Genomic DNA, 25,682 nt, shown 5'->3' with positions numbered 1-25,682 from the left:
ACCCAACACAAAAATGACATGCCTAAATTAAAATGGGGTTAACTTAACAAAAATGTAACTGAGAGAATCAAGAACAAAGGCTCAAACCAACTGAACCAAACTGACCCACCAACAGGAAGCATTAGGGGGATTTTATACTGGCTGATCAGACCAATGACACAAAAGGGAGGGAATCACAAAAACAAAACATTCAAAACCTAAATATTAACTAAAGTAGCAAAATACTAGTAATTTAATGCTTTAACCAAGAAACTGAACTGATACTTCAAAACAGTTTAACATATTCCAAAAAACACAACCAATAGTTCAACAAAAGAATAAACTTTGTCTTCCCCCTCCTTCTTCTCCAGGTGGAGGTGTTCAGGAAGTTGTCGATGATTCTCACTTTCCACAACATCAGGAAGTTTCCCAGCTCCTGCCTTTGCCCCAGCATCAGGCCTCAGACAGAACTCAAAAGAATAGAATTACTCAAAACAATACAAAATTAACTAAATGTGTACACAAGTCAATTTTGTTATGTAATGTGTGAAATAAAATGAAACGGTTTATTCAACAAAGAAATGTAACAAATGAACTTAACTTAACTGCGGGGCGATGGGTTCTGCCCTCACAGGCGTTCATGTGTCCCCTACCAGATCGCCACTGACTGTCTTTCCAGAAAAACTTTCCATCCCATAACAGACTCTGGTTGGGGTTCACAGCTGCAGACATGCTACAGACACGCCTCCTCCACATGTTCACGCTGCTCTCTTCCTCCTGCCTGCTCGCACATCCTGATGGTGTTAAAGGCACCACGACAATATGAGAACATGATAGTTACTTTATAAAAACACAGAGAGCCGCAGCACAATGAGGAAACAGCTGCATGCGACTCCGGCGCCGCAGGTTGCCGACCCCTGACCTAGCATAAGATAAAGCTGCTCCTGTCTACGACCCTCCTTTGCCTCGACAACCCAAAAACCTACAGCACCTGTACGGGTCAACCCTGTATGTGCACAAAAAACTAACATCAAGTGAGGTTTGGGGGGAAAGACAACAAAAGGAAGCAAAACAAAAAATAAAAGACACTAATTGGAGTAAACAGAAAGTTAGAAATTAAAATAAAAGTGTTTTTTAAGAAGTTTTAAATTTTAAAATAGGAAATAGAACATGAAAATGTTTATCTATTTTTTCTGTTCACAAAACATAAAAAACTTATTTTCTCATTGTCACTGGAAGGAACTGATGTCAACATAAATTTTCTCCAATGACTAAACCTTTGTGCTCCCATTTCTTAAAATGTTTACATGTTGCTGTCATAACCATACCACTATAGAAAAGTTGAATAAATATTTTCGGATCTTCATCTGTAAATGTTAACATTTGAATCCACTGTCTTTCAGAAATGGTCTCTGTAACACAGACATGTTTTTTCCAAGAAGACATTCAGAAACTATAGTCATGGATGCTTGAATTGTGTTCAGCCAAGACAGGACAGAGTGGCGTGAAATAATGAAGGAGAGTTTCACTGCAATAATGAAGAGAAATGTGTTTTTGGCTCTTGATAGCAGGACTTTTAAACATCGCCAAAGGGATTTTGTTCCCAGTCATCTGGGGTAGGAGGGGTTGTTTTGACACTACAGTCCTTGCTGTGGGACTCTCGTTATCATATCAGCATGTTGATGAGCAGCTTCTGTCTGAAGGCAGAGGGGCGGTGTGCTCAGCTTTCATTGCTACATTGTCTGTGTGTGATTTATAAATGGCAGCAGCAGAAACAAGATATAGAGTTTGAATTAAAAAAGGTTATTTTTTCCTAACCACAAAGGAGGCTCTAAGGGCAGGGATGGCCAGTTTAGTTTAGTCTATTCAGGTAGTTCAGTTTAGAATTTTCCTATTGAATTCTATGTATTCATAATCCTTATGATTTTATGTTTACTTTACAATTACCGGTACGAAGCCCAATTTAGACGACTGTTGTGATTTTGGGCTAAAAATAATAAGATTGAATTGAACTGAATTAAATTCTAAAAAGTTTGGAATCAGGAGAACGGATGGCTGAACCTCCCCCCACACAGACCAGGCTGAATGGACAGACTACCGGTGGGTTGTCCGGGTCCATGGAGGGTCACACAGAGGGGCAGCTGCATCTTAAGGCAATGTCACCCAACCACTAGGTACATTTTGCACATTTTCAATATTTTCCACGTATGACATTTCAGTTACCTGTGATAAATGCATTCATCAGTGTTTCCTACTTCTGTGTTTCTTACTAACTGACTTTTGGGACACATATAAAAAAATAAATAAACAAAGCATCTTAAACAGAACGTGGGAATTAACTTGCTAACTTAAAAAATATTGGTTGCCATGGTGACTGTATTTTATATTTATATAGAATAGAATAGACTAGAATCTATTCTTTCTATGCTGTTCTATTTCGTAAAAGTTGGGACTGAATTTGCTAACCTACAAACCATTGGTTGCCAAGGTGACCGCACTTTATTTTTTTTTATTTTTAAAGTTCTTGGGAAACTTGAGAGATTTTTTTCCCAAGTTTTTGAAAGAAGCTTTTCAGTCCTGAGGCATGAGTTTAGAGTGTTTTTCTTTTCTTTTTTCAATTTTTTATGAACACGGTCGTTTTTGTGCATTTAGCTCTGTAACCATAAACTTCAGATACATTTTGTAGTTATCCTCATCATTTTACACATTAATTTAATAATTTCAATTTCAAGTGTACATGAGGGGTTGTACAATGAGAGAGCTTTTATAGATCTATTTTTACCAAACCTTTTTAAGGCTGTAGAGAAGAAGGTGAAGTTTGCATTTTGATGTGGATGAAAACAGTTGTTAAACATGAGAAACGTTTGCTTATTCTGTATGTCTCTTTCGCATTTCATTCTTTACAGATGTGTCTATTTCCTCCTTATCTGGAAGAGCACAGCTTGTGCAGGAGGAGGAGGCAGAAGGTAGACAGACAGCTGCTGTTGAGAAAAGGGCGAAAATGATACAAAATGTTACTAATGAAGTCCCATAATCTACATGATCTCACTGTAAGTTGGTGCATATTAGATCATTAGGATTTGCCTTAATTTAAATGATTATTGTCTCATTTCACAGCACAGGTTTATGGAAATCAAGTGTTTCTGTGTCTGGATTGGAAGCAGCTCTGATGTTTGACCTTCTCTAGTTCAATGTTCTGCTGCCAGATGAGCCTGCAGCCGTTTGTTTGTCTGCAGTGTGCATTTCGCACGCTGATCAGTGAGTTTGGGCCATTTTCTAGAGCGAAGCGTCATGAAATGAGAACACCTGACTGAAGTGTTCCAAAACTGTCCGTGGATTTTCCCATATTTTGGCCCCTGACAACCAATATCCACCTGCAAGGGCAATTGTGACTGAAGCGTAACATAGCATTTAGCAAACATTTGTTATAATAAATTGTTGGTAATTGATTATGCCAGTTCATTTTAACAGCTGAGCAGTTTAATTTGCTTTCACACAAGCTCAGTATTTTAATGGCAGTCAGAAAAAGCGTTTTTGCACTAACACTGACTTCTGGCAGAAACACATTCGAAACTCATTTATATTTCATCCCACCATTAACATTTATGGTGAAAGTAAAACGCAATGATCCCTAAAAGCCTTAATCAAATAACATTGATTTTTCAGTGGATGAATGAGAAACATGGACCCAAATCTCACATGTTAACTGGCGTTCAGAAGCAAAATCTTTAGGTCAAATTATTGAAAAAGGTCTGAAAAGGAAAAACAAAGCATTGTTCATTATTCTTACAACACAACAGTAGATTAAAAACAGACATCTAGAAGTACTACCTATTTAATTACTGGTGATTGATGTGTTTGATATGATTTTTTTTATTTTTTGCTGTGTATTTTGCAAAGTTACATCAGGCAGGTGTTAAAATGTGTGTTTAGTTAACCTTTATTTTACCTGGAGGATCAGTTAAAAAACAAATTCTCATTTACAGTAGCTACATTTCCATTGACTATGAAATTGCACAAATTGGATTTGCGGTAATAAATTCGCCTACTGGAAACTTGACAATTAAAAACAAACTTGTATTGATCTAAAAAAAGTTTTTGCACTTGGAGGGGGTGGTTTTTGAGGCGTATTGAAATTGTCATATTTCGCAAAACTGCAATGGTCTTTATGCTGACGACTACCAGGTCTGACCACATGATTAAAACAATAACTGACTGCATTGCTGACTGATGGAATGTGATCTCAATTTCTGCTTTATTTTGCATTTGTTTTCTATTTTGTATTTTATTTTGAAACTGGTATGTGTTATTTCCTGTTTTGCTTCTCCTCCAGGTGTGATTGGTTAATTAATATGGGTGTGTCTAAATAAATGGGGCGATCACTCCCAGCTGTGTGTGTGGCTGAGAGTGAAGTCAGAGGCTGTGTCCGAATTACCGCCCTAACCACTATATAGTGCACTATATAGTGCGGTCGCCATTTTGTAGTGCTGTCCGAATCTACAGTTCAAAAATCATTTGCACTAGAAATTTCCCAGAATTCTCTACGAAAAACCAGTGTGGATCGATGCTCACTCGATCGGCGAATATTGCCCAGAATGCACTGCGTTCATACCAGAATGCATTGCGTGTGACCTACAATACACTGCGCTTGAATTATTCGAAGATGGCGGACGGTTGCGCGAGAAAGAGGACTTAAAAATGTAAGTATATTTAAAAGTATCAAGTATCTGTTGTAAAATATATTTGTCAATACGTAAGATGATGTGTTTAAAATGTTATATTCCTCAATCAACTATCTACATTGTTTGGAAGCTCATAAATTTCGGTAATGCTAAAGCTAACGCTAGCGCGGATTAGCGCCGAATGCTAAAAACAAACGCTGTTGATATTACATAAAAAATGAGTGAGTTCTAACCGTAGTAATAAGTTATTAACACATTTTTTAAATGTGTTTATGTATGTAGGGACTGACGAGGATAAGGAAAATCTGATCCATCTGTGGATGGAGAAAGATAGCATGTTTGTTATCAGGCAAGCTTGTGCCGGATGGGAGTAAGAGACACTTGATCAGATTTGTATTTATTTATCATTAAACTGTAATCGTTGTCATGTTGGGGTAAAGGTTGTTGTTGAAAGAGGAGAGGAGGAAAGAGCACGAAGGGACAAAGAGTGACAGGAGAGTCTGTTAAGCTTACCTGAGTTTAAAATATTGTTCACAAAACGTAACGTTGTCGTTGTTTTTGCAATTTGTTTAATAAATGCAGGAACAAAAATGAATTATTTACATTTATTATTTAAATCTGAGCCATTTTTAACAATCTCAAAAGAATTTTCATATAAATATCAAATGTTCATATTTACATTTTCGTTTTATATGTTAACATTTATTTTTATACATCTTAACAATAATCCTGGTCTTCTAGAGTCATGTGTGTCACAGTTGGAGCTGAAAGGAAAGCAGAGATTTGTCTTCGCAGACGGACGCCACTTTACCCGTCCTACTGGTTCCTCACAAGCAGAATTATGATGTCATTAAATGCGGTTTATTAAACATTCGATCCATTTCCTCCAAGTCCCTCTTAGTCAACGAGTTAATTACTGATAACAATCTTAGTCTTTTAGCCTTAACAGAAACTTGGCTCCATCAGGATGACTATGTTAGATTGAATGAAGCAACCCCCCCCCACTTATGCTAACTATCAGAAATCCAGGATTTCAGGGAAAGGAGGTGGTTTGGCAGTAATATCACAGTCTAGCTTACTTCTCAGCCCTAAAGTTAAAAATGCTTATAATTCATTTGAAAGCATCATATTGTCTTTAAGTCACCCAAACAGGAAAACTCCAAAACCTGTTTTACTCATAATTATTTATCGCCCCCCCGGCCCATATTCAGAATTTTTAACTGAGTTTTCCGACTTCCTATCGACTATTGTCTTAGATTCTGATCAAATTATAATATTAGGGGATTTTAATATTCATGTTGATGACCCCAGTGACTGCCTAGGAAAGGCTTTTGCAGCTTTATTAGATGATGTTGGTTTCACCCAAAGTGTGAATGAACCCACTCACTGTCATAAGCACACCCTGGACCTTGTTCTAACCCATGGGATAGAGATCAGCCAGCTGAGTGTCCTTCCTCTTAACCCCATCATTTCTGATCACTTTATGATTACCTTCCGGTTTACACTGGAACATCCTTCTGCCCCAGTGAATAAGAAACAGCTTAGAAGAACCTTAACTGACCGTTCTGTGTCTGAGTTTAAACACACAGTTCAGCCAGTACTTAGTGATATTCTGAGAAAATACTCTGAGACCAGCTCCCATAGTATCAGTCCTAGTATAAATGACCACTTTGTTAATGATGCCTTACAAGCCCTCAGGAGTACACTCGATGTTGTTGCCCCCTTGAAACCTAAGTTCGTCAGACAAAACCGAGTAGCACCGTGGTTTAACGCTGAAACTCGTTCTCTTAAACGAGAAACCCGTAAGTTGGAAAGACAATGGCGCCGCTCCGGTTCAGAGCAGTCTCCGGATATCTGGAAACATAGCCTATTAAATTATAAAAAAGCTCTGCGTAGAGCTAGAAGCCAGTACTATTCAACCTTAATATCAGAGAATGGAAACAATCCAAGATTTCTTTTTAGCACTATAGCTAAATTAACTCGCAGTCAGAGCTCAGTAGAACCACATGTTCCTGTTTCTCTCAGCTCTGATGATTTTCTTACATTTTTCGATAGTAAAATCTCAAATATTAGACATAAGTTAAATCAAGTTATTCCTACTATCAGCACAGAACAGGCTGAAGCGGTAGAAATGGAGGCATCCATAGAAACCTCTGTAACATTAGACTGCTTCACTGCTGTGGATCAAGCGGAAATAACATCAATTATTACGTCCTCCAAATCCTCAACGTGTCTGTTAGACCCAATTCCCACTAGACTTTTTAAAGAAACTTTTCCCCTAATTAATGATCCCATATTAACAATGATAAATGCCTCTCTGGAAACGGGTTACGTGCCACAGTCTTTTAAATATGCAGTTGTTAAACCTCTTCTGAAAAAGCCCAGTTTGGATCCTAGCATCTTGGCCAACTATAGACCGATATCAAACCTGCCCTTTATTTCTAAAATCCTAGAAAGAGTTGTAGTTAAGCAGCTTTACTGCCACCTACAGGACAACAGCCACTTTGAAGACTTTCAGTCGGGGTTTAGACCTCACCACAGTACGGAAACTGCACTAGTTAGAGTCTCTAATGACTTGTTATTGGCCTCAGAAAAGGGACTACTTTCTATTCTGGTCCTGTTGGACCTCAGTGCAGCCTTTGACACTATCGACCACGGTATTTTACTCCATAGATTAGAGCAGGACATAGGGATCAGAGGATCTGCTCTCCAGTGGTTTAAATCCTATCTGTCTGATAGGTATCAGTTCGTTAATGTAAATGGCCATTCCTCTCAGTGCACTCGAGTCAACTATGGAGTCCCACAGGGCTCAGTCTTGGGACCGATCCTGTTTACGCTTTATATGTTACCCCTAGGAAACATAATCAGGAAACACAGCATTAATTTTCATTGTTATGCCGACGATACGCAGTTGTATTTATCCATGAAGCCTGACCAGAATGACCAGATAGAGAAACTGAACGCCTGCATCAGTGACATCAAGACCTGGATGACAATTAATTACCTCCTCTTGAACCCAGAAAAAACTGAGGTCATTATACTTGGTCCTAAAAACCTCAGAGATGCTCTGTCTGCTCAGATAGTCTCCCTGGATGGTATAAGTATAGCCCCCAATTCCACAGTTAGAAACCTTGGGGTTTTACTTGACCAGGATTTATCATTTAAGGCTCACATATCTCAGGCATGTAGAACTGCCTTTTTTCACCTGCGGAATATTGCTAAGATCAGAAATATACTTTCTAAGAGTGATGCTGAAAAACTCATCCATGCATTTGTTACGTCGAGGCTGGATTACTGTAACTCCTTGTTAGCAGCGTGTCCTAAGAGTTCCTTAAGAAGTCTCCAGCTTGTTCAGAACGCAGCTGCTAAATTGTTAGCTGGAACCAGCAGAAGAGATCACATCACTCCTGTGTTAGTTTCGCTCCATTGGCTCCCAGTTGATTCCAGAATCAAGTTCAAGATCCTCCTGTTAACCTATAAGGCCTTACATGGAATGGCCCCGTCCTATATTAAGGACCTCATAGTCCCTTACCAACCAATCAGAACACTTCGCTCGCAAAATGCAGGACTGCTTGTGGTTCCTAGAATTAGTAAAAGTACGGTTGGTGGTAGAGCGTTTAGTCACCAAGCCCCTGTCTTATGGAATAAACTCCCAGCTCATGTAAGAGAGGCCGACTCAGTTTCTACATTCAAAGCTAGACTGAAAACATTCCTCTTTGGACAGGCTTATTGTCAGACTAGTTAGTATTCAGAGATTATTTAACTTAATGTTAGTTTGTTTAAATTAAACTTAATAATAACTATTTCTTTTAAAAGGCTGCTAGAAGTTGAAGCTGGGGTAACTATGGTGCACTGGGGTTCTGTCCTCTTTCCTGTTTTTAGTTCTACCCTTCCTCTCCTCTATTCTTGATCATAATTTATCATTTAGTTCTCCATGCCTCTGTTTGGTGCAGTGCGATTCATGTATTGTCCCTCTTTTCCTCTCCCCTCCTGGGGAGTGGGAGTGCTTCCAGACTCCAGTTGGCTCATCCGTGCTCCAGTTCCTGACCGTTTACCTCGCCTTTGCTCCTGCTCCTACACCTGGCTGTGGATCCTGCCTCTGGCTCATCTCTGGCTCGTCTCTGCTCTGTACCTGACCGAGTACCTCGTCTCTGCTCCTGCTCCTACACCTGGCTGTGGTTCCTGTCTCCGGCTCGACTCGCGCCTTTGACTGTCCCGATAACCACGGCTGGATGAAGCTCGTCTGCTGGACTTTTATATATGTAGTTGTAGATTTAGATAAGTTAATTCTTCTCTAAGATTTCTGGTAAATCGCCTGTCCGTCCTGGGGGAGGATCCCTCCTTCATGTGGGCACCCCTGAGGTTTCTTCGTTTTTTCCGGAATCCGGTTTTTTTGGGAGTTTTTCCTTACCGCGAAGGGGGGTCTAAGGGCAGGGATGCCAGTATAGCTTAGTCAGTTTGTTAGTTCATTTTAGTATTTTTCTATTGAACTCTTTGTATTCGTGATCCTTTTGATTTCATGTTTTACTTCGAAGCCCATCGAGACGACTGTTGTTGTGATTTTGGGCTATACAAATAAAATTGAATTGAATTGAATTGAATTGAATTGGTGTGGCTCAACATCTGTGGCTCCCAGCAGTCCCCTTCGCTGATGCACAGATTGTGCAGAACTGAACTGCAGGCAATGATTTTCATTGCAAAGGTTGGTTTTACTTCCAGTGCCCCCAGAAATATTGCTCTCCTCCTCATCTTCATAATGCCAAATGCTCTCTCCACCACAGAGCATGCCTTGGCATGGTGCTGGTTGTAACGGACCTGAACCGCATTCCTCATGGGTTCCCTGTAGGGTGTCAGCAGCGTGATGGGATGAAGAATGCAGGGATACCCACCATCACCCAAAAGGATCCTTCAGGTGGGTAATGTTTTATTTACATAAATTGGGCTTTTTACGTAGAACCTGTGAACTGTGGACTGATCCTTGATTCCCAACAAAAATATCTCTAAATTTGGCATTAGTCACGTACAGCCTGCAGTTGTATGGAATAAAAAAGATTCCTGTTAAAATAACAAGCTGCATTTTCTTTTAGGGCCTTTATTCTTCAGTGGCAGCCATCAATGCTCCCCACGACCTTTTGGAAGGTGGAAGACTCAGCTGATAAAAAACGAGAGGTGACTAATGGCAGTTCATTCCCACTGGATGCTGGGTGACCCTGCTCATCAGCTGGAGGATGCGGTCTGCCGTCCTGTGGACAACGTCGCTCACAGTGGACCGTGGCATGTCAAAGGCCCTGGCTACCACACTGTATGATGTGCCACACGCCAGCCAGAAAAAAAACACCAGGACCTCAGTCTCCTGTGCCCCCCCCCCCCCCCCCCCCCCCCTGCTCTACCAGATGCTCAATGGTCCTGCGGGTCAACCGATCTGCGGGTCTGCCGGTCTGGTCTTGTGTCGGACTGAGCGTCAGCGTGAAGGGCCACGACAGACACCTTTATGTTGGCAAAGCAGTAGAGACATGGAAGACCCTGTAAAATAGAAAAATAATTATTTCATTGAGAAAATTAAATATGATTTTTTTGAATGTTTCATTTTATTCTGATGTCTTAAATTTTAGTTTGACGTATTTATAAATGCTGGAAAATCTCGTGGGTTTTTTTTGGCTGGGTTTTTGGATTTTTATATAAATATTTAAAAATTAAAGTATTTTTGTTTAAAACAAGTGATATGGTTTGACTCTGAATAAAAAATACTAAACTTTGATCTCACAAGTGTTTCATGTAGTTAGACTATACAGTTCATAGTCCAGTGTTGAAAAATAATGTTAAAAAGTCTTACCCAGCAGACTGTGTAACCTTGAGCACAATTGGTAACAAATGCTTAAATTGAACTAATAAAAAAAACTTCAAGTTTAACTCACAGGTTGTTCATGTTTGGTCAGGGGCATCGAGAGGAAATCTTCTGAGACGTCTGTTCCCCCTCCTTGCTGTCCTGTGATGCTGCATATCTGCTCGTTTTTGGTTTGATCCCATGAAAAACGGTTGAATTATTGCCAGGAACACGGACAGATTCATATATAAAGCTATTTTCAGTAAGATAGAAGATAAAACTACAGAAAAAAAATGCTTCCTCGCAAGAGCCCGTAAATCGTTCAGCGGCACAAAAATAAATATTGCCATGGACTAATGACTTGAGGGTTTATTTATCAACAAATACATAAAATCTACACCAATGTGTTTGTAATCTTATTATTTATAAATCAGCCACGTTTTCCATGATCAGAACACAGCAGATTCATAAATAGTCTTCATAAAATGTTCATATTTATTATATTTTTACTTTGGCAAATGGGTGACATTCTCGGCGTTAAATAGAAGTAGTTCCCCTCCAGACCAGGTGGTGGCGGTAATGCACCACTTTGTTTTCGTGCCAAGCGCCACTTGAAAACACCCGAAAGAGAAAACTAGTGAGCATGGGTGTCCGAATTGCTTTGAAAATTCAGAGCACTATATAGGGTTTTAGCAGTTAGGGGTTAGGGCGGTAATTCGGACACAGCCTAGAGAAAAAGGAATTGTTTGGTGTGTGACTTAGTTGATTCTGGAGAAATGTATCCAGGTGACGTTAGACACGGTGGTCCAGGTACCACGCAGCACCGTAGTGCAGTTACTAACCTGCTAACGCTGACATCAGAGTGTAAATATCTGCGAACATTCTTGGTTTTAATGAAAGCAAGACTGAGAGAATTGTGTTTTCCCCTGATGGTCTTGACCTCCTCTCTCTTGCCCCATTTAAGCAAACCTCGAAGTGACTCTTGATTATGCCTTGAAACTGGACTTTCGAATAAATGCTGTAGCCAGATCACGCTTTTTACGGCTACTGCGTTGACTAGGATCAAGTCTTCCCCATCAAAGCCAAACCTTGAAAGTTTTAGACATGCTTTTGTTCAGGAGACACCGACGTCTCCTTTAATAGATGATTATGATTGCTAGTGCCGTGGCGGAAATTTGAATTTATCTGCTGTAAATCAAAGTGTTTGCTCACATTTGTCGCCATGTTTCTGAATTACCTTGTTTGCGTCTATTAGCATTATTATGATTTAACGAAAACAATCTAATTGCGAAATTGTGTTTTTTGACATTTCTAGAATTTCAATAAAGTTTTACTCATGTTTGTAATGGAAACATAGCTAATGATGACCTGGCAAGACGGTCCAAGAAAGTAAAACCAAGAAAATAAACATAGACAAGAATTATACATGTCCGGGCTAAATATATATAATGTTAACTCCACCCCTTTCTGGTGTAACAGTCAAATCAAAACACTGCAAAGATATTTAAAATTTTAACAATTTTCAATTCAATTCCATTTATGAAGATTTGGAAAACCAAACACTTGAAAAAACATATTGGTGTTTATTTTCTTTTGTTCAGTCACATTACCATAAATGAAATACTATCTGAAAGTGTGGGGAAACATAAACTCAGCCTCAATAAATCTGATCCTAATGCTGCAGTAAAGAGCCAGAATCCACCAATCCATCAATCCCTATGACTTTAAAGTGTTTCCCCAACCCTTGTCGTCAGGGCACTGCATTATCTCAATCTCTCTGCTCAAACACATCTACCTCTAATGACTGCCATTATCAGGCCTCTGCAGAGCTTGATGATGCCCTGAATCAAGTATATTTAGGCAGGGCAACACGGTTCCCATTCTTTAACACTCTTCCCCAACAACCAGGATTAGAAAACACTGCCCTCAGCACGACAACATGAGAAACCTAAAAAATTAGAGTTGTCCCGATCTGTTTTTTTGGGGCCCTATCCAAGTCATTTGATTTTTAGTATCTTTCTATAACGAGTCCCAATCTGATACTTTCGTAACACATTTAAAAAATGAACAAACATAATAAACAGATCCAGGTTTTTTCCTATTTTTATTTTATTAACCTTCTTTCATCATTCAACACTTAAACAGAGCACATCCATGAAGTAGCTTCAACGATCAAGTAAGAATAGAGCAACTATCAGCTGGTAAAAATAGTTAACTATTGCCTATATAAAAACTAGTGATAATCAGTCATGTGGAGAAATCTTGTTGACTGAAGTGTTCAGAAGTATCTTCAGAACTATTGAACATTTTTGATCAGATGTGATTCAAATCTCCTTTAAAAATTAACGATGATTTTCTTTTAAAGCTGTTGTTGTAGCATAAATATGGTGTTGAGTATTCATGACTACCTCATGACAAGGGAAAAATGTATTAGTTTTGGTTGTTTTTTTTGGAGAATTCGGGATTCTTGTTTCCCCTCTTCATACCTGGCATCAATAGGCATGGACATCACATATTTGGTTCTATTACCACAGTAGGTAATTCTGATAACTGGGGTTCTGTCAAAGACAATTATAAAAGGATCAGGTCTTCAGGAGTTAAATTGCCTTCTCCTGCAGCAGCGTCTCAATGCGTCTGTCAGTCGGCAGCACAGAAAGAGCCATTTCTATTTAAAAAAAACAATATTTTTCTCTTAACATGCCTTTGTAGGTTATTGTTTGCATTAAGACAGCTTGACACTTGCTGTCATTTTAAAAAAGTCTGAATCTGTGAATATCTCGCTTTGCGTAACTGAATTAACCTGAACTGAACTTAGCTTAACTTATCATAGTAGTAGGTTTAAAGGTTGTCATCTGGACTTGGTTTTTTGAAGTTAAAGACATTTCACCTCTTATCCAAGAGGCTTTGTCAACAATTGACAAACGGACAACAATTAACAAACGCGCAACAGAGCATGGCTTTTATTGTTGTGGGAGGCAGCGCCGGGCGAGTTACGACACACTTTGGGAATGGATTGTAGAAGCTTGGGCTAACGCGTCTGCTTGCACTGCTTTCGAAAAGCTGGCATCATTCATGAAAAGCCCCATGGCAATGAGACGGACTCACGTTGTCACGCACCCACTCCGCTGCAACATGCAACAAATAGTATTTGATGCATTCTTGGATGCTTATTGATGACTGAAAAAATAAAAGATAAATTAAAACCAACTTAGTTTTGCTCCCGCTGCCTTTTTTAAACACACACTAGCATGCATGTTTTACCGGTATGTGTTAACATGCCTGCACCCTAACACCAGGTGCGCCTTTTGTATGTGTCCAATACCAATAATCAGCCATAACAGGGACTGCGCCCGATAACCCAGCGCGCCCTATGGTCGTAAAAATATGGTAATTTGCATTGACTCAGGTCGATCACCAGTCCACCTCCCTCCCCCTAGATCCTGGCAGAGTGGTTAGTCCTGTCAACCCCGTGTCAAGTAGTTCGTTCCACGTCTTACAACACCTAAACGATCAAACCCCTCCCCTTTCTTTTTTCCTACTGAGCCCTTGTAAAATACACGTTTTGTGTCATATATGATGTTATGCTTTTGAACCTCCGCAGTTAACTTTCTTTGTCCATGGTGGTGTTATATGCTGTGGTAATGTGCATTATCGAACGTGCATGTCACTGTAAATATGACATTAAGTCTTGGAAAGTTTAATTTTGAAAGTAATACAGATATTTTTATTTTTGAAACCCAGACCTATTTGCAATTCCCCAGCGTTTTGCTGCAAAATTGTTGCATCAACGGACTGGAAATCGAACTCTGCCAAAAGCTTGCGGTGTGGTGCAGAACAGAGGGATATGGACATGGAACGCAGAAATGACAGAGGCGATGTAAACGTTCTGACTAATTATTGAATGTTCTATTTCTTTGTGTCAACACAACACAACAGAGACGCACTGAAACTGACCATTGGAAATCAGCCTTGAGCCACTGTAGTTAAGACTGCATTCCTTTACTCTGAACCCTTTTTTTTGTCTTTTTTTTCATGTTTTGTTTGAAATAAATAAACAAATCAAAGCTAAACCTATGTTTTACCTGCTTTTTTTGGGTTTTGTGTTGCTTTACCAGCTCTCCCAAAAACCCATTTCAAAGTTTCTCATCTGTCCCTCAAGCTAGTTCACGCTGTACCTGTTGTATCTATAATTTCACAAATAGGTACTTGTTAATGTAAAAGTTATCTCTGACAGTTCCTTTTCATATCAATTCTAAGTTCTTTTAAATTGTGCTGGGTTCTGTTTTTCACATGTTAATTATTTCTATATTACTTGCTGAGGCTTCTATTTAGCAAAACAACAGACTCTTTAGTTGTTCCAGACCTCTGACCAGTTTGTTGCTTATACCTCCGGTTCTGTTTGCAGCCGTCAACATCTACTATAATTATGGCAACTCTTTGAAAAGAAGTTTTGTTTGAGGATCTGTGGAAAACATTACTCAGACGTACTTAAGCCTGAATTTCCATATTCCTTTCGTTCGACTGTGGCTTTTCTTTGTGTCTGTTGCCACAAATGTCACACTGAACATCTGGAATGTTGAGATACCAAGTGAGGATAGATGGTGCATCAGAAGGCCTTCTTGCCGCCCTGTGACCTTAAACTAGACAAGTTGAGAAAGAGATTAACTGAACTTCAAGATCAAACTGATAATAACCACAAAGAAAAGTTTCGGTGTCGGTGTGTGGCACTAAACTTTGGAACGGTTTAAGTAATGAGCTCAAAAAATGTTCAAATATTCAAGAAAATGTATAACGAAACTCTGATTTCACAGTATAAAAATAAGAGTTGAGGATCAACAGGTGTTTGAATAATTCCAAATACATGTGTGAACTTGATTGTGGTGAAACAATCATAGCTCTTTTAATTACAACCAATGAGTATTATATTGTAATGTGCATTAATTATTACTGAAAGGTTTGATTTACAACCAATAAGCTATTGTTTTTGTTTACTTGATCTGCAATGTGTAGCAATAATTACTGGTTTAATTTGATCATGTGTTCTAATAATCAATTATTATTACATATCGGTACCGTTACTGTTTACTGAAATCATGAATGATCATCAATCATAGGCACTGGATTATGTTACTTGAAGAGAATCTATCTGATCAGAACCGGATTTAAAACAATGTAAAACTATCAAATGAATGAACTCAGTAGGGGTGGGATTATATAAGATTGCTTCTTCCCACTCCTTTTCAAGCAATAAATCAAACTCTAATTATACTTTAATTAATGATCACTGTATTTAATTAAGCAAATGTGATTTAAGTGACGTTTTTGTTTTGTTTGGTTTTCTGTCCTTTTAATAAATGCATTTCATAATTTCTGTAATGAGTTTGATAAACATGTGTAAATTTTTTATTTCTTTGACTACAATGCTTGAAATATATCAATAAATCAAATCAAATCTAGAACAACGTGGAGACACTAAAGAGAACCACCTCTGCTCAGTTTTTGCCAGGCTACAAACCTGTTCATCCTAATCTCTAAAGATTTCAACTAAGACAAAAGCTTTAAAGATTTATTATGAGTTGATTTTGAAGGTGGCGACCGGCACTTGCACAGTCTCTCCTCAGCTGAACAGAAAAAAGGAGGGTCTTTTTTATCTTTGTCTAAACTCCTGATCTTCTGTTTCTTTTTATGGCCATAAGAAGAGGCGGAGACAGTGATGAATTCATGTTTGTGTTTGTAATACAATCCTCACTAAACAGCATCATCAATAACTGAAGAGCAAAGCCAAAAGAACCAGGAGAGGACCAAGGATGTGCATTTTTTAGAATGTTAAAATAAGAAAAAAAAAAGTTAATTTTAAAGTTCTGGGTTTCAATTTTACAACTTGTTAAGGGTGACCCACCTGTTCTCTGTCAAAGACGAAGTCTTCAAATGTGGGGGCTGACATCAGTAGATCAGTGGGGTCCTCGGTTTCTCAAACTCAAACTTTATTTATTTATATAGCGCCTTTCATTTTAGTTAAAAACACAAAACGCTTCACATAAAAGCAGATAAAACAGTCATAAAAACCGAAAATTGTTAAAAACAGCAAACAAAGGACCATCACACAAAGATGGGCCACCTCCCTCACCCCCTCCCCAACCCACCCACCCACACCCCACCTACCCAGTTCCCCCATGTTATCAACATGAATATTAAAATCTCCAGTTATAAATCCTGTTGTGCCTCAGTAGAATGACAGATAAAAACTCAGAAAAATCTTGTAAAAAACCGGAGGGAGGATTTGGTGGCCTGTACACAGTCACTGCTAAAATAGGTGGGTTGCTGAACATGAAGGAGTGATGCTCAAATGAAGGATAATCAGTTGATGTAAAGATTTCCGTTTTTAAACCTTGTTGAGCAATGGATGCTGTTCCACCACCTCTTTTACCTTCCCTTACAGAGAATAAAAAATCAAAATTAGGTGGAGAGGCCTCAATGAGAATAGCTGGAGCATCAGTACCAAGCCAGGTTTCAGTTAAAAACAAACAGTTCAAATCACGGTCAATAATCAGATCATTAATAATAAAAGACTTGTTAGAAAGAGATCTGATGTTAAAAACAGCCGTGTGACAGGTAAACCCAGTGATTTTTCTGTTAATTTTATTTTCTGTATTTGGTGCTATGTGAATAGGACGGAGACATCTGACAGAAGGAATGGTTGACTTTGAATGTGAACGTTTGTGATCTCTGCTTGTGATGTGTACTGGAATAAAGGATATGGAGGGAATGTGTGTGCTTTGGTCGAACCGTCAGCTGGAAGGTGCAGTGCAGGAGAGGAGGGTAAGATCTATGTTCATCCCCAGAAGATGGCAGCCTTTATAATTTGGATGTAAGCCGTCTGGTTTGAAAAGGTTTGGTCTATTGTAAAATGTGTTTCTGGTTCTATCAGACCGACACTTGCTCTGAGCAGCTGTGTGTGAGTATGTAGGGCAGAGACCGGTCAATCACATGATTTTTAAAATTCAAAGGCTAAATTTATATGCAAATACAACCCTGATTTAATCAAGTTTGGCTTTGAGAATAGAGGCAGTGAGGCAGGGCCAGTGGGCTAACATTATCCAACAAAGCACTGAAACCATCAAAATGAAGGCAGCATCTAGAAACCAAACATCTGAAGCTCGTTGAAAAGCCATTTGATTATTTAAAGAAAAGGTATAATGGGCTTCAGATGCAGAGAAGGTCTATCGTATCACTGACAAGCGACGCCAAATGTGCTTGAAGGCCAGCTACCTCGTAGCCAGACGTGTGTCGCAGAGTTAGAAAGCGTTCACCATAGCGGAGGAACGCTTCTGTCTACCACTGTGGACATGTGCCGTGAGATGATCAGTGAGGCTGCAACGAAGAAGCTCATGACTCATCCGTTGAACAACACTGTCAGTTACTGCTTTGCTGACATGTCCTTAAACAGAGTAGCAGCTTTTGAGAATTAAAAAAAAAAAGAGCCAATTTTTCTCTTTGCAGCTGGATGGGTTTTTGTTTGCTACCGGTGGGAGAGCTCTTTGCAAGAAGACATGCTGTTTTGTGTAGAACCACCAACTCAAGCTACAGCTCAGGAATGTTTGCGCTGCATGGATAACTACTTCACTGAGAATGGCTTTGACTGGCAGAACTGTGTTGGAGTGGGCATGGATGGCCAGTGTCAATGACTGGAAGGCATTGCGGTGTCATCAGGCAGATACTTGACCTTGCGCCTGAAGCTAAATTGACACCTGGGCCTGTCTCTTAAACATAATCAAATTCAGTCTAGTTGAAGTGAGGGAAAGGCTCACTCTTAAATAACGTTATAAACAGAGAGAACATTTTAGTGTGTCTAAACATCAATCCAATCTCCTCCAATACAGATTTACACAAGTATTGTGCTACATGTCCTACCTGTCAGAAAACACGTCCAACCCAAAAATCAGACAGTCTTCCTCCAACCACTTCCTGTAATATCCACTTGATTTCGAAGGATTGCCATGGATATAGTTGGCCCACATATTAAAAGTAGTAGTGGCCATCAATATATACTTCTTGTTTGTAAGTATGCGACCAGATTTCCCTGAAGCCTTCCCACTGTGCACTATCACTGTTCCCACTGTTGTCCGAGCCTTGGTTCAACTGTTTTCCAGAGTGGGCATCCCAGATGAAATGTTGACCAACCAGGGGACTCTTTTCATTGTTACTCCATCAAGCCTCATCTAAAAAAACACAGGAAGGAAGTGAGTGTTAGCTGACAAAGGTTAGCAGCTTACATTTTGGACGCTTGCTGTGGGTTCTATGGAAGAGATGTCAGGAGAGAGTGTGGTGAGCACGGCAGTGCCAGCAGCTACAACACTGACAGCTTTCTTCAAAGGATCCAGCCCCAGCTCAAAGTATGCAAAGTGCCTTTGATGACATTGTCTAAAGAAGAGCAGAGACGTATTGCAACTTCAAATAAGCCAACTGTAAAGGCCTGTACACACCGGGACGAATATTCGCCAGGCGTTATTCCCCAGCGTTTTTCGCCACGTTTTTTGTGTTCACACTCAGGCGATTTTCGCTGACGATGAGTCGAGCAAACATGCAATTTCATTCCCTGACATTAGATGGCGCTTAATGTAAAACAGAAATACTCCTGTACACAAGGTGGCGCTGCGCAACTTTACGCTTCTTAAAGTCGCTTTTCACTCAGAAGAAGAGAGCAAGTATTTACGCCCTTGTCAGAATCGAACAGAGAAAACATGAATATTTCAAGCACCAGTTGCTCCAACTGGTGCTTGGTTCGGGGATATTTTAGAATGTCCGTCATTATTTCTTCGCGGCTGTGTAGATGCAACTCGGCGTCTATCTTCTTCGCTGGTATGTGTGCTCAGCAAGGCAGTTTTGTGTTTGAGCGCCCCCAAGTTGTGTTTTACTGTAACTTCAGAAGCTCCAGACACGTGTGCAAAAGCGCCATTCTCATTGATCGAATAAATTTCGATGCAACGCGTCACAAAAAAAAAAACGAACCCGAGGCATTTTTTTAAAAGTGACGCTTTGACGCGTGGCGTTTTTTGCATCGGTGTGCACACTCACATTAGTGCCCTTTGTTTAGTCACGAGGCATTAAACGTCGGCGAAAATCGCGGGAAAAATTCGTCCCGGTGTGAACAGGCCTTAAAGCTGCTGTCTAATAGAAGCAACAACAAATATTCATACAGCAGCAATTCGGATGACAACATGCTAAAGAATATCGAGCTGTTTGTCAAACTGTCTCTGCGTTTCAATGACCGAGTACTTTTCATCAAAGAGGTGATTGGAGATAAGATCTGTTGCTGGTCGTTTTACAGCCAGGGTCGCCAGGTTCACAAATAGTGAAGGTTGGATCTTAATTGATCGCTGTGGGAAACACTTTGGAACAATCCTTAACTATTTACGAGATGGGGCTGTCCCACTGCCAGACTGCCATCGAGAAATAGAGGAACTGCTTGCTGAGGCCAAGTACTACCTTGTTCAAGGACTTTCTGATGAATGCACAGCTGCCTTGCAGAACAAAGAAACATATGAACCTCTACGTAAAGTGCTAGTCCAGGGCGAGCCAGGATATGAGTATCCAATGTTGTTCCTTAGCTGTAAGCTTCAACCACGAGAAACACGATATTCAACTATAGAAAAACAACGTCTTACAATTAAGTTGGCATTAGTGAGTTTGCGTTATCTGCTAGGTAGAGAATTTGACCTAGAAACAGATCATAGGGCCCTCACCTGGATAAACTCAATGAAAGATCATAACAGTTGTCTTACACGTTGATACCTGTCACTCCAACCCTACTGTTTTGTTGTACGACATAGATCAGTCTCCACCAATGTAGTTGCAGATTTTCTCTCCAGGTTGCCGAACATCGATGTGATGGAGCGGCTCTGTCTCTCTGTCTGAGCGAGCCCCGTGAGCACACACACACACCTACAGGTTGGTATGCGCGTCCACGTCATAAACAAACTTTTCTGTTGTGAAACCATAATTTCTAACAAATCAGCCTTCATTTAACACAGTTTAGACCTCAGGTCCACACTTGGTCATTAGTAGTTTTTGGCATACACGCACATACAAATGTTTACTCATGGTAGCTCAGCAGCAGTCTTAGCCACGCCCCCCACCCCCCATTGGCAGCCAAACCGAGGGATTTGTTTTCGGTTTATATAATGTTCTCAGTCCTTGAAACAGCTGTTCCAAATTTAACTTGTTTTTGTTTCTTGAATTTTCACTTTATAGTTTAGAGGAATAATTGTGGTTGAAATAAATGTGAAATTAGATGAAGGACACAGGTGGAATAAATTGTTAAATTGTTTCTTCTGAGTAGAATGCCTAATTAGGTGGGAGGGGCAAAGAGGTGTATAAGGAGGTACCTCACTCTCACAATGGCAGAGGGAGTGCAAGTTTGATTGGAGAGAGAGAAATGAGCAGGAGTGCCAGTTTCAAGCCAATGCACAAGGAAGGGGAAGTGATCTAAAGTCCGACAAATATTTATGTTGTTTTTGCCCTCATCCCTGCTTTCTTTATTTAATTTTTTTGTATGTCCCATTGACTCTATTAAAAAGGGGAAAACCCCCTATGAAATCTCTCCTGGCTTGCCTACAAGTTTTTGTTGTCAGGTTTTCCTGGACTTCCTAAGAGAACATTGCGACACTGTCCAATTCTACAATTCCAAAATGGAGTGCCCTAGAAATGTCTTAGAAGTCTCTGCGAAAAACCAGTGTGCATCAATGCTCTCTAGATTGGCGAAATGCATTGCGTTTGAACAATTTTCGCAAAGGAAATGTATTTAAATATATATTTTTTATGTTTCTTTTTTCATCTTCAGAACACAATAGATTCCTAAATGGTCGTACACAATGTTCCCTTGTTTATTGCAAAGCTTGTGTGCCATAAATAACCCGTGACTGGTGAGTTGGATTACAGATGTTTTTTTATGCTGTCAAACTCTTCTCTACACATTTTATTCACTTTTCTCAGACAGACATAAATAATTACACACTTGTCTATCTTCTTAAGACTCTCAAAGTTCAAACCGTCATAGAAAGATTAGTCTAGTATTTTAGAATAAAAACAAAGATTTTATCGTGATAAAAGATTAATGTAACTCTGGCAAGTTGAACACATTCTGTACGGGAGACACAGCTGGCGGCGGACTGATTGACAAGGTCAACAGCCAATCAGAACACACAACACAGTGTGCTGTTTGAAAAAAATAAATCAAATAAAGGCATGCCAAGTCATGCTGGAAAAAAATCTGTGAGACAGAGAAAGATGAATCGCGCTAAGACAAGACAAACACTATAACTACCATTTTCTCACAGAAATTGCTTTGGAAATCTGTTTTTGGTAAAGAAGAGCTGCAAAGAATTTGCGGCAGGAAAGACCAGGACTAGGAAGACTGGCAGATGGTGCATTCAGGCCATCTGATGGAGGGGCAACATTTCAGGTGCAAAGAAAAAGAATAAGAAAAACCATTTGAGTGTTGCAGTTTCTCAAAAAGCCGGAACCCCAGCAACTATGGATTTTTGGTCTGTGCTTTTTGAGCCTTAGTCACAACTGCCCTTACAGGTGTATTTGGGCTGTCTGTGGGTGAAAAATGGACAAACCTGTACTTGGCATGCTGCTGACCCGCAGAAAATATCAAAGTCCGGTCAGTGAGCCTGTACAATGAAATTGTTCACGCATATTTTTTCTATGGGCATGCTGCAAGCAACAGGTTGTAGCAAACACTTATACAACATATAAGTGTAAGTAGGTCAGATGCAGGCACGCCATTTTCCTTTTTTTTCAACCCTTAACACATCCTGCATATTGTGTGCATTCCTCGTGTGCAACAAGACTGTTAGAATATTAAAAATTTGAAAGTATAGTCATCTTACGAAAACAGGTCAAATGTGTAAAAGAATGAAAATAAACCATGCATTATTTTTTTTATGAATTCCTTTCTTATTTATCGCAATAGAAAAAAAAATTAAATGTTGTCCTTACTTTGAAAATAGTCAGTGGCGGTTCTACCCTGAATTACTCCCCGGGCGAGACCCTCCCCAGGCGCCCCCCCCCCCCCCCCCCATAGTCACAACAGAACTTTGTTTGTCTTTGTCAACTGACATGTTATATTGTCATTGAAATTAAGAAGTGGATACAAAAGATGTCAGAATTCTGAACAGCATTATAATAGTTATCAGAACACAAAAAATAAAAGACCATAAGCATGGCAAAAATACAGTTAGCTAAGAAATATTAAATCAATATTAAATAAATAATATAAAATAAATATTTTAAAAACATTTATGAATTGGAAATTTAAATTGTCATGTTCTATATCGATCTCTACTTCAGAGAAGAAAAATTAGCTCATATTTTCCGTCTTCAATCCTTTGATTGGAAAATTTTCAGTTATGACCTGTTGAATTATGTTTTGTCCCCATAGATTTGCAGTAAATGGTAAATATTCATTTTTAAAACTACCTTCAGATTTATGGAAATTCTATTGGCTAAAAATATAATCCCACATTTGTAAAACAAATAAAAAATAAACTTCATATGCAGGCTCAAAATTAACCCCTAAATCCCCAGTTAAATGTCAAAAAAACATTGGGAAAACGTTTAGGCTGCCACAAACGATTATTAAATTTAAGACCAATCTCAAATTATTTGCCCCATTAGCATCTTATGGCAGCAGCAGCATGCTGTGTAACCATCACAGCTTTTTTAACATTATGAACTAGTATACAACAGCAAAACCCAACAAAACCTTTGTGTTACAGCAGAGCAGACAGACACATGAATCATAACTAATGTTACAAGTTAAGGCAGAGCAAATTTTTAAGAATAAAATCTAAAAAAAAAAAAAAAATGACGCTATTTGCAACATTTGGGCCTACTTCAGTGTTGGTCATCGACCAAAATAAAGTTTTCATCGGCAACGTTGTTGTAGGGCAGGTAGCATTAGAATTTAGAAAAGACATGCATCAAGCTGTGAGGACTTACCCTTTTCTTTATCTCTTTTTTCCTCTTCTTCTTTTCTTTTCTTTCTAAATTGGGCACCAGATGGCTTTGACCTTTTTTTCTCCATATTTTAGATGTTTTTGGCGTTTGTTTGGCATAAATGTCCTCACGTCACGAAGAAGACATCAAGTCCGTCGACTGAACCAACTGTCACCTTAGTGACAGCATTGTTTTGTGTTGCCATTTTTTCATTTGGGCATTTAACACAAAATTAACCCAAAAAAAGCAGAATATATTTTCTATACCTTTATTAAAGTGTAGGTTATAGAATGTCACCTTATGACTGACTTATAAAAAGGTTTTATGAAGTAGATTCAAACCCCCGCCCTTGTCCCCACCTAGCCACTTAATTTGGAAGCGTCCCACAATTGAACTGATTCCCCGCAGCCCCCCCCCCCCTTTCTTCACACATTTCCAGCAGGAGCGCGTGCAGCTATAGCCAGGGGCGCTGATTCGCTACATGACGGCGCAGTCGCAGTTTTTACTTTTATTTTTTTCATCAAGCCCGCGACCGTCGCCTCCCCTGAAAGATGAGCCCGCCAGGTTTTGCGCATGCGCAAACGCGGTGGTGCTCCGTGCTCCCCCCGCGCCCCCTCCCTTCTTCTTCACACACATTTGTGTCTACTTCTCAAAGACAGGAGAGCGCACAGCTGCGGGGCGAGGGCGGCGGCGCGGCCAGGTTCAGGCTGTTACAAACTCACAAACTGTGACATAAGTTAACCAATAGTGGTGCATATAATATTTTACAAGGGCTGAGCCGCCGGTGCCGCCCCCCTTCAGTTTTCCGCCCCAGGCCACCGCCCGGACGGCCCGTGCCTAGAACCGCTACTGAAAATAGTTCTTTAAGGTAACATATCCAATGCAAAAATGGTAAATGTTTAGTGTTTGTATGCTCATTTTCTTCATTCTTTGAAGCTTGAAGAGCTTTTACTGTACTACTCACTCATACACCGTCATACACCAGTGACAGCACAGCTGCCATGCTAGGTGTTAACCAGATAACCAGGAGCAATATGGGATTTGGTGTCAGTGCACAAGCTGATGGTGGCCTAAAACTGAGGTGGTAGTTGTTGGATCTTTTACCCAGGCCAAACACTTGTGAGACAAATGTGAGACAGAGACTTTGAAAAAGATCGTGCAGGATGAACACAGAGGGTTGAGCATCAGTCATGTTAAGACATTCCACTGGAGAGCAGAACTGTTTCTGTGGAACGTTAACTTCTAAAACCATCTTAATAACATCAAGGAGGTGGCTTGGTGTCAAGAAATTTGACATTCGCTTGCTGCTTGTTCCAAGTTTTCTGACAGAAATAGAAGCAGAGAGACTGGTCTGGAAATGTCCCCGAAGGGGGGGTTAAATGGAATACCTCTTCAGCATTGCTCCAGCCTGTGCTTCTTTAACTATAGTTGAGAGGACGCCAGCTGGGGAAAATGTGTTAATGATTTGTGTTATTGCTGGGTTTGTGTGTGCTATTGGTTGTAAAAGGGAGGAGGTAATAGGGGTCAAACAGGCTTATGTGAGAGCAGGAGGACGAGAATGTCAGGATGCTTGAATGTTTCTCAGTGCCTCCTTCTGGTGGAGAAGACTGGGGGACGATGTGCGCTTCTCTTTGGTTGTCCTGGTGTAAAAATTCTCTACATTTCCAATGCAGTTCTATAAAGAACTGTTGTGCTATGTTTAGGCCAACACATCCGTCTTATCCATAAGGAAAAAGTGCATCATCTTGCCCTGGAGGCTAGCTGATCCACAGCAGGGGGACTTTCTCTCATGCCCCTGCCTCCCCGTGCACGCACAAACACACGGTCAGCGCTCAACAGCAGCTCCCATTTATAAATGCCAGATCTCAAGTGAAATTAATTTAAAGTGCTCAGCCATCATTGCAGGACACACACATGAACACTCACACCCAGACTCCCCTCTGCGACTGTCTCCAATTACTGAGCAGGTGCACCTGCGCAGGTCTTTAGGAAAAGGTCATTCGCCGTGTCATATGTGTTAGCGGGAGTCTCTGCGCCTGTGTGTGTTTGTGTCCCTGACCTACTCTCAATTTCATCACCAATCTTATGTGTTTTCTTTTAATCCAGCTCAAAGTCAAGCAAACACTAAAGATAGTTACACAGCTCTGAGAGTGCCGCTATAACGCGTTAACGCTCAGTCACATCGCATTTATCAA

The 25,682-nt window shown here is 39.9% G+C and overlaps 2 long non-coding RNA genes across 2 annotated transcripts; one reads left to right on the top strand and one right to left on the bottom strand.

Moving 5' to 3' along the window:
- LOC144994013 (uncharacterized) lies at positions 1-24,619 on the bottom strand. The gene is made up of 3 exons (XR_013657354.1): positions 23,491-24,619; positions 18,397-18,704; positions 1-773 (listed from the first exon to the last, which is right to left on the bottom strand). It is a non-coding gene; the product is annotated as an uncharacterized LOC144994013 (long non-coding RNA).
- On the top strand, positions 902-10,025 carry LOC144994012 (uncharacterized). Its single transcript, XR_013657353.1, has 3 exons — positions 902-4,679; positions 5,403-9,573; positions 9,749-10,025. It is a non-coding gene; the product is annotated as an uncharacterized LOC144994012 (long non-coding RNA).
- Positions 24,620-25,682: the final 1,063 nt, after the last annotated feature.

The sequence above is a fragment of the Oryzias latipes genome, chromosome 7 (assembly GCF_053564925.1).
Source record: "Oryzias latipes strain Hd-rR chromosome 7, Olatipes_Hd-rR_3.1".
NCBI lineage: Eukaryota > Metazoa > Chordata > Actinopteri > Beloniformes > Adrianichthyidae > Oryzias > Oryzias latipes.
This window is presented reverse-complemented; position numbering and strand designations above follow the sequence as displayed.